Source organism: Carya illinoinensis, chromosome 15 (assembly GCF_018687715.1).
Source record: "Carya illinoinensis cultivar Pawnee chromosome 15, C.illinoinensisPawnee_v1, whole genome shotgun sequence".
In the NCBI taxonomy this organism is placed as follows: Eukaryota; Viridiplantae; Streptophyta; class Magnoliopsida; order Fagales; family Juglandaceae; genus Carya; species Carya illinoinensis.
The window spans coordinates 23,002,101-23,017,692 of NC_056766.1; the positions used below are offsets into that span (position 1 = coordinate 23,002,101).

The 15,592-nt window shown below is 44.6% G+C and overlaps 1 long non-coding RNA gene across 2 annotated transcripts in view; it reads left to right on the forward strand.

The window, feature by feature from the left end:
* The window catches only part of LOC122295674, a 71,293-nt gene that overhangs the window by 1,165 nt on the left and 54,536 nt on the right, over positions 1–15,592 (forward strand). Inside the window, exons 2-3 of one of the 2 annotated variants that reach the window (XR_006238220.1) lie at positions 370–441; positions 571–662. This is a non-coding gene — a long non-coding RNA (uncharacterized LOC122295674). Of the gene's footprint in view, positions 1–369; positions 442–570; positions 809–15,592 lie in introns of those variants that run through there. The other variant, XR_006238219.1, reaches the window with a different exon arrangement.

Below are 15,592 nucleotides of genomic sequence, written 5' to 3' on the forward strand. Positions count from 1 at the left end.
AGTGGATGGTGCTCTTTACTTATTGGCCGTGCTTGATCTTTTCCTTTCTGTAGAGTGATCCCTGAGGCAGGTTCAGGAATATGGGTGTTTTGATTAATTAATTAATTTGGCTGGTTTTGATTCCTCAGGTTATTAGTTTGCTCATGAAGAAGCGAAAGATATTATATAGAATATATTTTATATATATATATATTTCATAATAGTTATAATCTTTCTACTCATTTAATTTGTTATTACTGTTGATTGTCTTGTTCATCTTCCTTTTTGTGACACCCCTATTGCTGATGTTTCTTTACACACCCAGTTCCCATTCCCCCAGCATACCTTGCTGGTAACTAAAACTTTTTATCTGTCATGGTTTGCATATAGCAATGGTTGATGCGATGGCTTCAAAAATCCTGGCATGGGAAGGAAAGAGGCATTGAGTTCACATATGATGGTGTAAGTACTATCTTTAAGGTGATGAGTGTTTAATTAGTTAGTCTCAATTGACAGCTTATTGAAATGGTTGGCTGTAATATGCTGTTGTCTACATCATTCTGCTTAATGTATCACTTTTTGGTGGTTCAGGATGAGAACCGATCGATACAATGCTGGAAGAGGTGCGCATCTTACTCTCAAGCGTGCTGAGAAAGCTTGCTCTTTGGTTAATAAACTTCCAGGTATACTCTGATCATATAGCTTGTCAGCCTTAATCTTGAATTCGCATTTATGTGAGTTCATTAATTAGAATTATTTTATTAGTATCTATAGGATTAACTAATTTGGCTGGTTTTCATTGAAGTTATGATTCTTTAGTTTATGAGTTTGCTCAAGAAGAAGCCAAATATATTATATTATATATATTTATATATATCATAATAGTTATAATCTTTCTACTTTATTATTTCTGTTGATTGGTTCCTTTTTGTGCCCACCTATTGCTGTTGTTTCTTTACTTACTAGTTGCCATTCCCCCGCATACTTTTTGCTGGTAACTCAAAATTTCTGTCCACGTGGTTTGTGTACGGCAATGGTTGATGCGTTGGCTTCAAAAAGAGGGAAAGGGGCATTTAGTTGACATATGAAGGTCTAAGTACGCTCCCTATTCTTCAAGGTGCTGGGTGTTTAAATAGTTGGTCTTACTTGATAACTTTTTTTTTTCCTTTTAAGAAAGAGATGAAGATCACCTGCCTATGAGTGATCCCCTTCTAATTTTATTAAAAAAAACCCTAACTTATGGCGGAGGAATACCGTGGTAACAAAAACATCCCAATTTCAAATGCAAGACCTAGCCCCACAAAAATTAGCATCTATTGTAGGGGAAACCCCAACTATCCAAACGTAAAAGACCTCTAAGTCTTCCTGTACCAAAATATTCTCCAAAAAAATTTAGAGACCCACTATTAGCACCAAGTTTAGCTAAAAAATCAGCGACCATATTTGCTTTTCTAAACACCACTTTAAAGTGAACATTAAGCTCCCTAAATAGACATTGAGCTTCCTCTCAAAAATCCCAAAGGTTCCAATAATTACAAACACTTGCGAGAAACCATCCCACTATAACACTAGAATCTGACTCTATCACGAAGTTCCTCAACCCAAGTTGCTTGCATATTCGAAGGTCATCAATAACGGCTCGACTTTCCGCAATAGTATTCGTGGCTTGACCATAGCAATGAGCAAACCCACCCAAGACGCAACAAGTATCATCTCTAACAATGAGCAAACCCACCCAAGACCATAGCAATGGCTAGACCATATTCGAAGGCCATCAATAACGGCTCGACTTATCACAAGAATCTCTATCAACATTAAGTTTCACCATCCCATTCTCCGGTAACTCCCACGCATTATATCTAGGTGTTCTACTCTCCAAAGCCACCATAGGACAATTTAAATTTGCTAATATCGAAGCATCATGGGGGCCTAATCTTTTGAACTTCCTCACCATGCCCGAAGATTCTAAAATAAAACCTTTTACCATTCGAATAACATTCTTCCAATCAAAATTCAGCCCCTCCATACGAGCCGCACAACGAGATCTCAAAAGTGCCCAAGAAATAAAGATAGGAATAACACCACGTAACCAATGTACTTGGAAAGAATTCGAAGCATGGCTCCACCAGGTATTCATCAACCCACCCCAAACCCAAATAGAAGGCAAATTTATTTATTCCAAAAATAGCTGCAAAATAATTCCAAAGCTTCCTTGGAACCTCCCCCTCACAAAGAATATGATCCACAAATTCAGCTTGGGAAGATAGACAACAATGAAACTTCGAAACCAATGGTATACCAAGTTTCTTAATTACCTCATCCCCCGGGAGAGCACTACGACGAGCACGCCAACGTAAGAAAGACATCTTTTTAGGAACTGAAGCTTGCCATAACCATTTCTTCCAAGGACAGATAGAACCATGAGCTCTAACAATATTCCAAGCTGATTTAGTATTAAATTTACCATCTATAGAATGTATCCATACCAAAAAATCAGGTCCCTCGTGAATACGAACTTGTGATATTAAAATCCTATTCACAGTTTCCTCATCGACCAGCTATATTAACATCGAAACATTACAATCCGCCCCTTTGAATATATCTCAGACCTGTGTTTCTCCATCTCTCGCCACCATTTTCCGATTAGCAATAACACCATCACCGAGCCAATTATCAAACCAAAAATTGGAAGAGCCCTTGTGAACCAACCATCTTGAGTTAATTAACACCAAAGGTAGAGCCTGAATAACCCCATGCCAAAACCGAGAGCCCCTTGATCCCTCAATCACCGAGCTAATCTGAGAGCTTCCCACATATTTAGACTGAAAAAAATTCGACCATAGAGAACCCCCATTCAACAAATTCCAAGCAAAGTTCATAAATAATGATCTTTGAACCTCGGACAAATCACGAATACTAAGTCCCCCCTCCACTAGTAAGCACATGCTTTATAAGAATAATTTTTTCACCAAAAGATAACAATTTACTCTTCCACCCAGCCAACTTTTTTTGCACCCTAAACAACAAAGGCTCAAACAATCTCAAATTAATACGCCCAACATGTAACGGAATACCCATCTATGTACAGTTCCATGCATCCTCTATAAAACCTGACAACCGCTTCAAATCCTCTTTCCGACCCCATGGAATATTAGACGAGAACAAAATCGAGGATTTTTTAGGATTTACTAACTAACCTGAGATCTCTTCATATTTTTTAATCAACCCCTCGAATTCCGAGTAGAAACTTTACTTCCATTAGTAAAAATTAGCAAATCATCAGCATACAATAAATGAGAAATACTCACAGCCCCACAAGTATTAAAATACTTAACTTGGCCCTGGGAAAATGCTTTATGTAGCATTCTTGACAGAAGTTCCTCCGACAAAATAAATAGATACGGCGAAAGTGGGTCGCCTTGACGAAGTCCACGGGAAGGCTTGAAAAAACCTTTGCAACAACCATTCAACATAACTGAAAAAACAAGTGATGAAATGGCATTGAAAATCAAAGAGCACCACTTATCTGAAAAACCCAGACTACGCATCACCTCCAACAAAAATCTCCAGTTTACACGATCATATGCTTTAGCCATATCGATCTTCAACATGACATTTCCACCCTTAGTTTTACGATTCATGCCATGTACAAGTTCCTGAGCAAGAGCCATATCATCAAAGATGCTACGCCCCCAAATAAAACTAGCTTGTTCTGGTGAAATAATTCCTCAAGAACTGGGGCCAAACGAGACACCAAGATTTTAGCCATGATTTTATAGACCACCGAACATAAACTGATTGGTCGAAATTGCCCAAAACCAGCTGGAGCACCCACCTTAGGGATCAATACAAGATTAGTAGCCCCAAAAAAAGTAGTCAATGGAATCCCATCAAAAAATTCCTTAGCCATGTCCAAAATATCCTGTTTCACCACCTCCCATGCTAGTATGAAAAAACTAGTCGAGAAACCATCCGGTCCCGGACTTCCACCCTGTGGAATAGACCATAATGCCTCTCTTACCTCTTCCAAGGATGGTGGGGCACATAATGCCTCATTATCCTATTCCAAAACCACCGAAAATTATAAACTTAGAGCCTCCTCATCCAAGTTAACATTTGATGTTGACAAGAGCTCCTGAAAGAACTGAACAACTTCATCATGCACAGCTTTAGCTGAATCCAAGACCTGGCCATTACTCAACGACATATGATCTACAATCAAGCTCTTCTTTTTAACACGCATAGACGCATGAAAAAAAAGCTATATTTAAATCCCCTTCCTTTAGCCATTTAATACAAGATTTTTGACATCCCAAAGTCTCTTCTCAATGAAGCCTTTGAAGATGGCTTTGTTTACAAACCAGTAGCTCATTTTCTCGATCCTAAGCATATGTTCAACTTTCACCATCCGAGCTTCCACATTAGCCAATTCCAAATGAACTTGCCCAAAAATATCAATGTTCCATTTCCGTAGCATGCTTTTTAAAATTTGAAGTTTTCGGCTAACTTTCACCATAGGAGAGCCATCCACATTTTGATTCCAAGCCTCCTGAACCAACGGTAGAAACCCCTCATGAGTTCCCCACATACGCTGAAATCTAAAGTATTTAATGCAGCTCCCCCTCTCTCTCATCAAATGCAATAGTATAGGACAATGATCAGAAGAAAACTGTAGAAAATACTCCATATGAGCCTCCTAAAAAAAAACAATTCAAGAAGCTCGACGTAACCAAAATACGATCCAACTTCGCCCAAATCCGTCTACCACCAAGCCTCCCAATACGCCAAGAAAATTTATTCCCAATAGAGGGAAGATCAATCAGTCTGCAATCATGAATACAATTGTTAAACTCCAATTTTACACGAGGAGCTCTCAAAAGACCTCCCACTTTTTCATCATCCCCACGAACAATATTAAAATCCCCCACCAAAAAAAGCCGGCCAACTACACATATCTAAACCACGAATATGATCCCACAGTTATAGTCTTTTCACCCAAAAACAGCTCGCATAGACAATAGTAACCATCACTCTGATACTGCCGCAAATAAACCAACCAGACAGTGCTTGATCCGACATAGCAACAAGCTCAAACTCCAGCTCATCGTCCCAGAACAACCATACTTTACCACCTACTTCGGCGTTATTTATAAAATTAGGCCGATGCAATCACCTAGCCCATTGCCTACATTTATTAGCAACAAGAAAAGTTCTAACAGTGCCACCACAGACAGACGACTTTTATTCAAAATATGTCGAAGCCTACTCTTCGACGAAAGAATACCCCTAATATTCCAAATAAGAATCTTCATAATAAAATTAAAATGGCTTTCGAGACCGAGTTTTCCTTTCCAGGACTATCATCGGACTTTTCTTCTTCCTTCCTCTTAGACACTTCAATGGAACATTCAATTCCAAATCAGAATCAAAACATTTATTTGTTAGCTCCTCCAAGTCATCCTCAGGGTCGCCCTCAAACAATGAAAACCTCTGTTTGGGAACCCCAACCTCTTTTTCAACTAAACGACAAAGTTCAAACTCCAAAGCTTCATCAACCACCATGAGTAAACTCCTCGGTGACACACTCTTCTCAGACACACGATCACCATCAACCTCATACTCAGAGTTTTCCTTAGATAATTCAAACCAACTACACACTGATTTATTAGGCGACACCAATTGAACATCCCCTACCTTATCAATCACCTTTGGTGGCTCCGTAGGAGTAAAATAATTTAAAGGGGGAGAAATTTCCCATCTATCCTTATCTCAAACTGAACTTTATCAAATATCTAATCCTTCTAATCCACAAACATCACTTCGAACCTCTTCGACAATGCCTCACTTTGTCTCTTATTAATAATTGCCAACAATTCAGCTCGACGAGCCGCTGAAAAAACTCCCATACCGACATTCACCACTAGATTCTTTCTACCAACAGATTCTTACTTGACAACTTATTGAAATGGTCTCTAAAGGCATCAACACGGCTAGAAACCTTGACGAATGCAAGGGAACACATTTCCAAAGTGTCCCAGTCCTCTCTTGCCATGAAGTGTGGTCGATTTCAGATCCTGCCTGGTGACTTAGGCTAATGTTCTCAGTGCAGTAGATTTTAGTTTTAGCCTGATAGTTCAGGTAAATGCTTTACGCTCGACCCTCTGTGGGTGTAGAGGGAACACCTTTACCAAGTGTCCCGATCCTCCCTTGGCACCCTGCATGGTCGATTTCCAATCTCACCAGGTTTCATAGGTCGATGCTCTGCGCTCGTACCTCAACGTCCAAATGCCACCTAAGTGTCCTAGTCCCCCCTCGCCACCCAGTGCAATCGATTTTAGATCCTGCCTGGGGACTTAGGCTAATGCTCTGTGCTCGCGCCTTAGTGTCCAAATGCCACCCAGTGCGGTCGATTTTAGATTCCACTTGGTCCCTCGAGTCAACAGGCACTGGGGGAATACCTCTCCCAAGTGTCCCAGTCCCCCATCGCTACCCACCTAGTGGGGTTGTTTCATATCCCATTTGGTGACTTAGGTCAATGCTCCACGTTCGTGCCTTTGTGCCTGAACGGCACCCAGTGTGATCAATTTCAGATTCCACTTGGCTAGTTAGGCTAATGCTCCACGCTCTAGCCAAAGGGTCCAATTGCCAACTAGTGCAATTGATCTTAAGGTAACTGTGCTGCGTGGCATTTGGACGCCGAGGGAGGTCGTCGAGCCTTTTTATTTATGAAATGGTAGGCGCAGTACGATCGGCCTTCCTCCATGATGCCCCTCCATCAGCATCTACATGTGCATGCTCGTGTGCACATTCCTCAACGAGGTGAAGAAGTTGCTCCTTTCCCATCCAACCATTTCCTTACCTCGATCTCATTCTCGTTAGTTTTGGCGTCAGTACCCCTCTTGGGGCTGCTTGTGGCCAGCTCCACTCCTGTGTACCATAGGGTGGTTAGAGCCCGGAGGGTGTCCTTAACATCGATGAAGTCGTTAGCCCGATCCATGAAGTCCTACAGGGTTGTCGGAATTTTTCGTACAATTTTCCCAAGGTGCTAAATGAAACCCACGAGTGCTGCTAGGGTGATCTTCTCGTCCAATTCATCGGTGGTCATCTGCTCCTTATTAAAGAGGTAAGTGGCCGACCGTCTTCTTTTCCTACTAGACATGAATTGGTGGCCCAGCTCCTCGAAGGTGATGATGGCTGGTTGAAGGGTGACAAACCGTAAGTCAGGGGGAAACCCTGGCACGTCATCTCTCCCCTAGAAGCCGTGTAGTTTCATGTGAGTTTTAAACGTTTTCAGGTGCTTGGCCTTATCCTTCGATCGGTCGTACATCTCTATCTATGGGGGCCTAAATTTTGAGGGAAGCGAGACTTCCCTCATTTGGACACTATAGGCTAGGTCTATGGTGCTAAGCAGATTGGTCCATAGCAGATGGTCCTCGTATCCTCTTTGCCATCTCCTCATACTTGCCCATGAGACTGCGTAGTTTGTCGCTTATCCGCTTGTGCTCTTCATCTTTGGGTGGTGCCTCGCCAGTGTTCTATGACTTCCCTTCCATCTGCTCAATCTTGCATGGTTTGACACCTCCCTCGAACACAGCATTCTTCCACTTTAATATTTTATTCTCTTGTCGAAGGGCTCCTTGTCAGAGGTCAATCGTTTCACAAGTTATTCTACTTCCGTGAACCTTCCTTCAATGCTTGCCAATGTAGACTCTTACTTGAAGGTCGCATAGGCATGCATTGTGGTCAGCATACAAAAGGCACGCTAACCCTATTAGGCCGAAAAAATATTAGATCTCAGAGATGGTGCCAACTGTTGATGTGTGTTTTGTAGTAACTTTGACAATGACAGCTCTCTTGTACCAGCAAGAGAGGAAGAAAGGGTGGTGGGGGGTGGTTGTGTCATCTCTGATGTCAAAGTCAAAATCTTTTCTTCAAGGAACAGGAGAGCAGGAAGTTATGGAATTTAGAGGGATATACAGAGCTTATAATAACCTCATTCCTGTTGTCATACTTCCTCTATTTATAGCCAATTTCTCGTGAGATCCTTCTATCGTTGTAATGATGGCATTTGTCAATTATAGGAGCCATTTAATGTGGCCGATCTGGGAGGCGATAGGATCTATGCTAATATGCTCCACATTAATGCGTGGTAACTGGAAGAACCAAGGGGCCCAAAAAGGGGTAAGGCAGCTGGCGATTCCTCCAGTCACCACACAATAATGCAGAATAGATAGAGCATGATCCTATAGACTTCAAGTTTGGTCTCATTAAATGCAACTCGGAGTGGCCAGCATCGAGGTTGGGCCCCTGTAACTGACAGGAGTGGCCTTATTAAATTTGACATCATGTCATCCTAGACAAAGTCCATCACTACATCAATAGAAGGATCCCACAAGGCTGACAACAAGAAGGAGGCTATAAGCTCGGTATATCTCTCCAAGTTCTATAACTTCCTGCTCTCTTGGTCCTTGAAGAAAAGACTTTGACTTTGGCATCATAGATGACACAACCACCCCTTACCACCCTTTCTTCCTCTCTTGCTGGTACAAGAGAGCTAACGTTACCAAAGTTGCTACAAAACACACATCAACAGTTGGCACCGTCTGTGAGATCTAATATTTTTTCGACCTAATAGGGTTAGCGTGCCTTTTGTATGCCGATCACAATGCATGCCTGTGCGACTTTCAAGTAAGAGTCTACATCAGCAAGCATTGAAGGAAGGTTCACGAAAGTGGAAGAACTTGTTAAACGATTGACCTCTGACAAGGAGCCCTTTGGCAGGAGAACAAAATATTAAAGTGGAAGAATGCTGTGTTCGAGGGAGGTGTCAAACCATGCAAGATTGAGCAGATGGAAGGGAAGTCACAGAACACTGGCGAGGCACCACCCAAAGATGAAGAGCACAAGCGGATAAGCGACAAACTACGCAGTCTCATGGGCAAGTATGAGGAGATGGCAAAGAGGATACGAGGACCATCTGCTATGGACCAATCTGCTTAGCACCATAGACCTAGCCTATAGTGTCCAAATGAGGGCAGTCTCGCTTCCCTCAAAATTTAGGCCCCCATAGATAGAGATGTACGACCGATCGAAGGATCAAGCCAAGCACCTGGAAACATTTAAAACTCACATGAAACTACACGGCTTCTAGGGGAGAGATGACGTGCCAGGGTTTCCCCCTGACTTACGGTTTGTCACCCTTCAACCAGCCATCATCACCTTCGAGGAGCTGAGCCACCAATTCATGTCTAGTAGGAAAAGAAGACGGTCGGCCACTTACCTCTTTAATAAGGAGCAGATGACCACCAATGAATTGGACGAGAAGATCACCCTAGCAGCACTCGTGGGTTTCATTTCGCACCTTGGGAAAATTATACGAAAAATTCCGACAACCTTGTAGGACTTCATGGATCGGGCTAACGACTTCATCGATGTTAAGGACACCCTCCGGGCTCTAACCACCCTATGGTACACGGGAGCGGAGCTGGCCACAAGTAGCCCCAAGAGGGGTACGGACACCAAAACCAACGAGAATGAGATCGAGGTAAGGAAATGGTTGGATGGGAAAGGAGTAACTTCTTCACCTCGTTGAGGAATGTGCACAGGAGCATGCACATGTAGATGCTGATGGAGGGGCATCATGGAGGAAGGCCGCTCGTACTGCGCCTACCATTAGGAGGAGGGCCACTAGAGCGAAGCTGGAAGGCTCTAGCTGAGAAGGAAAGTCATCGACGAGATATCCAAGGATGAATAGGAGGAAATCAAGGGTGGGGATAGATGTGTAGACAGTCAGGCACCAGAGATGTGTAGACAGTCAAGCGCGAGCTGCCCTCAAGGCGAGTAGGTAGAGGTAGGAAGAAGCCGAGACGACATCACGTATGGTGGACTTCCTTGTAGTCAAAACCCACTCCTCATACAACGCCATTGGGTGGCTGCAACTGAACAACCTGAAGCTGGTTACCTCAGCCAACCACCTTAAGAAGAAGTACCAAGCAAAGAATGGTGTGTGAGTGCTATGTGTAATAACTATGAGGAAAGGAATCCAACGAACTCAAGTTCTCATAGTTGGGGAGGGAAATAGGCCTCTTACTTCTTGATGTTGCTTGGGGCTGAATTGGCCAGTGTCTCGCAAACTGTTGCTATGAGATGTTCCAATGTAGATGAAAGCTCACTTTTTTCCTCTTTTCTTTTGCATTCAATGGCTCCCAATGTAAAGAATCGACGGAGAGAAGAATAAAAAGTGATTTTTTCATATATAAGTGTGTACATGTGGATTGAAAGGCTCGACGACCTCCCTCAGTGTCCAAATGCCACTCTCAGCACTGTGAATTTAGGATCTCACGTGACCACTCGGGTAAACTCGGGTCAATACTTTACACTCAAACCTAGACAGGTGCAGGAAGGAACAACTCTCCCTAGCTTCCCAATTCCCCCTCACCACTCAGTATGGTTGAATTCAGATCCTGCCTGGTGTGACCTAGGCTGATGAATTGTGCTCGAATTCAGATCTAGCCTGGTCACTCAAGTGAATGCCCTTCACTCAAATCTCAATGGGTACACCTCTTCCAATCCCTGCTCACCACCCAACATGGTTGATTTTAAATCCCGCCTGGTCCCATAGGTCGAAATTCCATGCTTGTGCCTCAAAGTCCAAATCGTACCAAGTCACTTGGGTTGATGCTCTACGCTCAAACCTCATCAGGTGCAGGAAGGAGCACTTCTCCTATGTGTCAATCCCCCCTCATCACCCTCCGCAGTGATTTAGGCTGATGCTTCACCCTCACGCCTTAGCGTCCTAACGCCACACAGTGCGGTCAATTTTAGATTCTACTAGTTATGTCTATGCTTCGACTCACGCCTCAGTGTCCAAACACCACCAAGAATGATAGATTTCAGATCCCACCTGATCACTTGGGTCGAAGCTATGCTCTCAAACCTTGATGGCCGTAGGAGGGAACACCTCTCCAAGTTTCCCAGTACCCCGTCGTCATCCAAAGCGGTCAATTTTAGATCCCTCCTGGTGACTTAGGTTGATGCTACGACCTCATGCCTCGACATTCAAATGTCACTTGATGCGTTTGATTTCAAATCCAGCCTAGCCCGTCAGGTAAATGCTCCATACTCAGACCTCGACAAGAGCACCTCTCCCAAGTGTATAGTCCTCGCCACACTACCAAGCACGGTTGATTTTAGATCTTGCCTAGTCTTTTAGGTTGATACTCTACACTCGTGCCTCAATGTCCAAATTTCAGCAAGTGCTGTCAACTTTAGATCCCACTTGGTCACTCGGGTCTACTCTCAAAACTTGACAAGCACCAGAGGGAACACCAATCCGAAGTGTCCCAGTCCTCCCTGGCCTCCCAGCACGGTCAATTTCAAATCCTGCCTAAGCTGATTCTCTTCGCTCCCCCCTTGGCTTCCTACACAATGTTCTTCATTTTAGATCACGCTTGGTCACTCAGGTCGATGCTCTGTGCTTGAACCAAGATAGACGAAGGGGGAACAAATCTCCTAGGTGTCCCAGTGCCCCCCTCGCCAATTATCGATGATCCATGCTGGCGCCTCAGTGGTGGAATACCACAATAAGCAGTCGATTTTAGATGCCACCTAATCACTTCTATTAATGGGCACATAGGGGGACACCACTCCCAAGTGTTCCAGTCCCCACTCACCACCAAATGCGGTTGATTTCAGTTCCCTCCTGGTGACTTAAGCTAATGCTACGAGCTCATGCCTCGGTGTTCAAATACCATTTGATGCGATTGATTTTAGATTTCACTTGGTCGCTCGGGTAAATGATCCACACCCAAACCTCGATGGGTGCACCTCTCTCAATTGTCCAAATCCCCCCACACCACCAAGTGTAGTTGATTTTATGTCTCGCTTGGTCTTGTAGGCTGATGCCCTAAGCTCACTCCTTAGCATCCAAATTCTTATAACTCATTTGATTTCAGATCCCACTTGGTCACTCCAGTCAATGCTTTACATTCGAACCTCGATGGGAGCATGAGGGAACACTTCTCCCGAGTGTCCCAGTCCCTCCTTGCCACTCAACACGGTCAACTTCAGATCTTGCCTGGTGACTTAGGTCGATGCTCTGCGCATGTGCCTTAGCGTAACTGCTCTGCACTCAAACTAGTGTGAACAATAATAGATCCCACCTGGACAATCGAGTGAATGCTTTGCACTCAAACCTCAACAAGCAAACCGCTCTAAAGTGTCCTAATCCCACCTTCCCAACCAGCATGGTCGATTTCAGATCTCGCATGGTCTCGTAGGCCAATCTTCGCTCTCGAGCCTCAATGTGCAAATGCCACCAAGTGCGGTCGATGCTCTACAATTGAATCTCCATGGGTGCACAAGGGAGCACCTCTCCCAAGTGTCCCATCCCCTTTCGCCACCCAACACGATTGATTTGAAATCCCTCTTGGTGACTTTTGGCCGATGCTACGCCCTCATGCCTTAGCGTTCGAGCACCGCATGGTGTGATCAATTTCAGATCCCACCTTGACACTTGAGTAAATGCTCTGCACTCAGACCTCGATGGGCACACCTTTCCCAAGTGTCCCAATCCCACCTACCACAAGGTCTCCTAGGTTGATGCTTCACACTCACACCTCAGTGTCCAAATGTCACTCGGGTCAATGCTTTGCGACTGAACCTCGACGGGAGCGTGAGGGAACACCTCTCCCAAGTGTCCCAGTCCCCTTTTGCCACCCAACACGGTTGATTTCAAATCCCGCCAGGAGACTTTGGCCAATGCTACACCCTCACGCCTTAGCATTCGAATGCCACACAATGAGAACAATTTCAAATCCCACCAGGTTACCTAGGCCAATGCTTTGCGCTCAAACCTCAACATGCAAACAAGACCGAGTGTAGTCGATTTGAGATCTGATGTGGTCACACGGGTAGATGCTCCGTGCTCGAACTCGACGGGGCACAGGGGGAAGAGCTCTACCAAGTGCCCTAGTCCCCCCTTGAAACCTAACAAAGTGGATTTTAGATCCCGCTTTGTGACTTAGATCCTACTTCGTGGGATCCTTCTAACGTTATAATGCATTTGCTCCAAATGACATGACATTATCGTTCCTGTCAGCTATAGGAGCTAGACCTCGCTCGAAGCTACTTTCAATACGGCCCATCCTGTAGAGTACAGGATTACACCTCTCAATTTCCCATTAATACATGGTGACTGTAGGAACCGCCGGCTGCCTTACCCCTTCTTGGGCCCCTGGGTTTCTCCAGTCACGATGCATTAATGAGAAACAGACATGCCGGGACGTTGGGCTTCTATAGTTGACATGAGCGGCTACATTAAATGGGACGTCATGCCGTTTAGCACAAATGTCATTATAGTTTCGAAAGTATCCGATTAGAAATCGCTATAAGTAAAGGAAGGCCGACAATGAAAAAGAGGTTACAGGCTTGATATATCTCTCAAACCTTCCATGGGTTCCTGGTCCTTAATGCAAAACCTTACCTTGGCATTGGTGGTGACACAATTACACACAGCCCCTTTCCTCTGCCCTTGTAGGTACCCGAGAGTTTTTGTTGCCTCGCAGCTACAAAACACACATCAACATGTTCGTTGAATGTACTTACACGCATCAACACAGTTCGATGCCCTACGCTCGAACCTCAATGTATGTAGGGGAAATACCTCTCCCAAGTTTTTGAGTCCCCCCTCGCCATCCAAGATTTTCGATCCCACCTGGTCTCATAGGTCAATGCTCTTTGTACGCGCCTCGGTGTCCAAATACGACCTAGTGTAGTTGATTTTGGATCCCACTTGGTAGCTAGGGTAAAGGCTCTGTGTCGGAACCTCGACTAGCATAGGGGGAACAACTCTCCCAAGTGTCTTAGTCTCCCCTTGCCACCCAGCATGGTTGATTTTAGATCATGCCTATGACTTCAGCCGATGCTCCTTGTTTGCACCTTAGTGTCCAAACACTACCTAGTACAGTCGATTTCAGATCATCTTGGTAGCTCGGGTAAGCGCTTTGTGCTTGAGCCTCGACAGGTGTAGGGGGAACAAGTGTACCAAAGTCAAGTACTTTCTTCAAGGACCATGAAAGCAGGAAGCTATGGAAAGTTAGAGAGATATTTTGAGCATATAACCTCCTTCTTGTTGTCAGACTTCCTCTATTTATAGTCAATTTCTCATAGGATCCTTTTGTCACTATAATGCATTTTGACATCACCGTTCCAATTCGCTATAGGAGCCAGACCTCGCTCCAAGCTACATTCAATGTAGCCCATCTTGTAGGGGACAGGATCACGCCTATTTGTTTCTCGCGTGGTGATTGGAGGAACCGCCGGCTGCCTTACCCCTTCTTGGGCCCTTGGGTTCCTCTAGTCACCACGTATTAATGGGGAACAAACATGCAAGGAATCCTACATGCCAAGAATTATGTCCCACGCTGGGTTGCCCACATTGAATTTAGGTCAGAGTGGCCAACCTCGAGGTTGAGCTCCTATAGTTGACACAGGTGACCGCATTAAATAGGACATCATGTCATCCTTGACAGATATGATTATAGTGATGAAAGTATCCCATGAGAAATCGCTATAAATTGAGGAATACTGACAATGGGAAAGAGGTTACAAGCTCAATACATTTCTTAAACCTTCAATGGCTTGCTGCTTTCCTAATTCTTAAAGAAGAGATCTACCTTTGGCATTGGTGGTGACGCAACCACCCATATCCCCTTTCTTCCACCCTCAAAGATACCACAGAGATTTTGGTGGCCTACCAACTACAAAACACGCATCAACATTGGCGTTAATTGTACTTACACGCATCAACACGGTTCGATGCCCTATGCTCGTACCTCGACGTATGTAGGGGGAATGCCTCTCCCAAGTTTTCTAGTCCCCCCTCACCACCCACTGCAGTCGATTTCAAATCTCTCTTGGTGACTTAGGTCGATATTCATCGCTCAGGCCTCCGTGTCCAAATGCTTCGTAGTGAGGTCTATTTCAGATCCCACCTACTAGCTTGGGTAAATGCTCTGTGGTCGAGCCTTGGCGAGTGTAGGGGCAAACACCTTTCCCAAGTGTCCTAGTCCCTTTTGCCACCCAGCACTGTCAACTTCAGATCCTACCTAGTCTAGTATGTCTAAATGCCACCACGGTGTGCCCTAGTCCTCCTAAGCCACCCAACGCAGTCAATTTCAAATCCCACCTAGGCCGATGCTCTCTGCTCCCCCTTAGACACAGTGTTCTTGATTTCAGATCTTGCTTGTTCCATTGGGTCAATGCTCTATGCTTGACCCTCAGCAGGCAAAGGGGAATCAATCTCCTAAGTGTCCTAGTCCCCCTCTCTTGACACCTAGTGCTATTGAAAGTTGACGGCCACAAGGGAGAACATCTAGCGCCTCAGCCCTTTAAATGCCACCTAGTGCAATCGATTTCAAATCCGGCTTGGTCACTTGGGGCGATACCCCTCCCTCTAAACTTGACAGGCATAAGGGAACACCACTTGGGAGTGTCCTAGACACCTTGGCCACCTAGCGTGGTCAATTTAAGATCCTACCAAGTGACTTAAGCTGACGCTCCGTGCTTGTGTCACAACATCCAAACGCTACCCAGTGGGGTTGATTTGCAGATT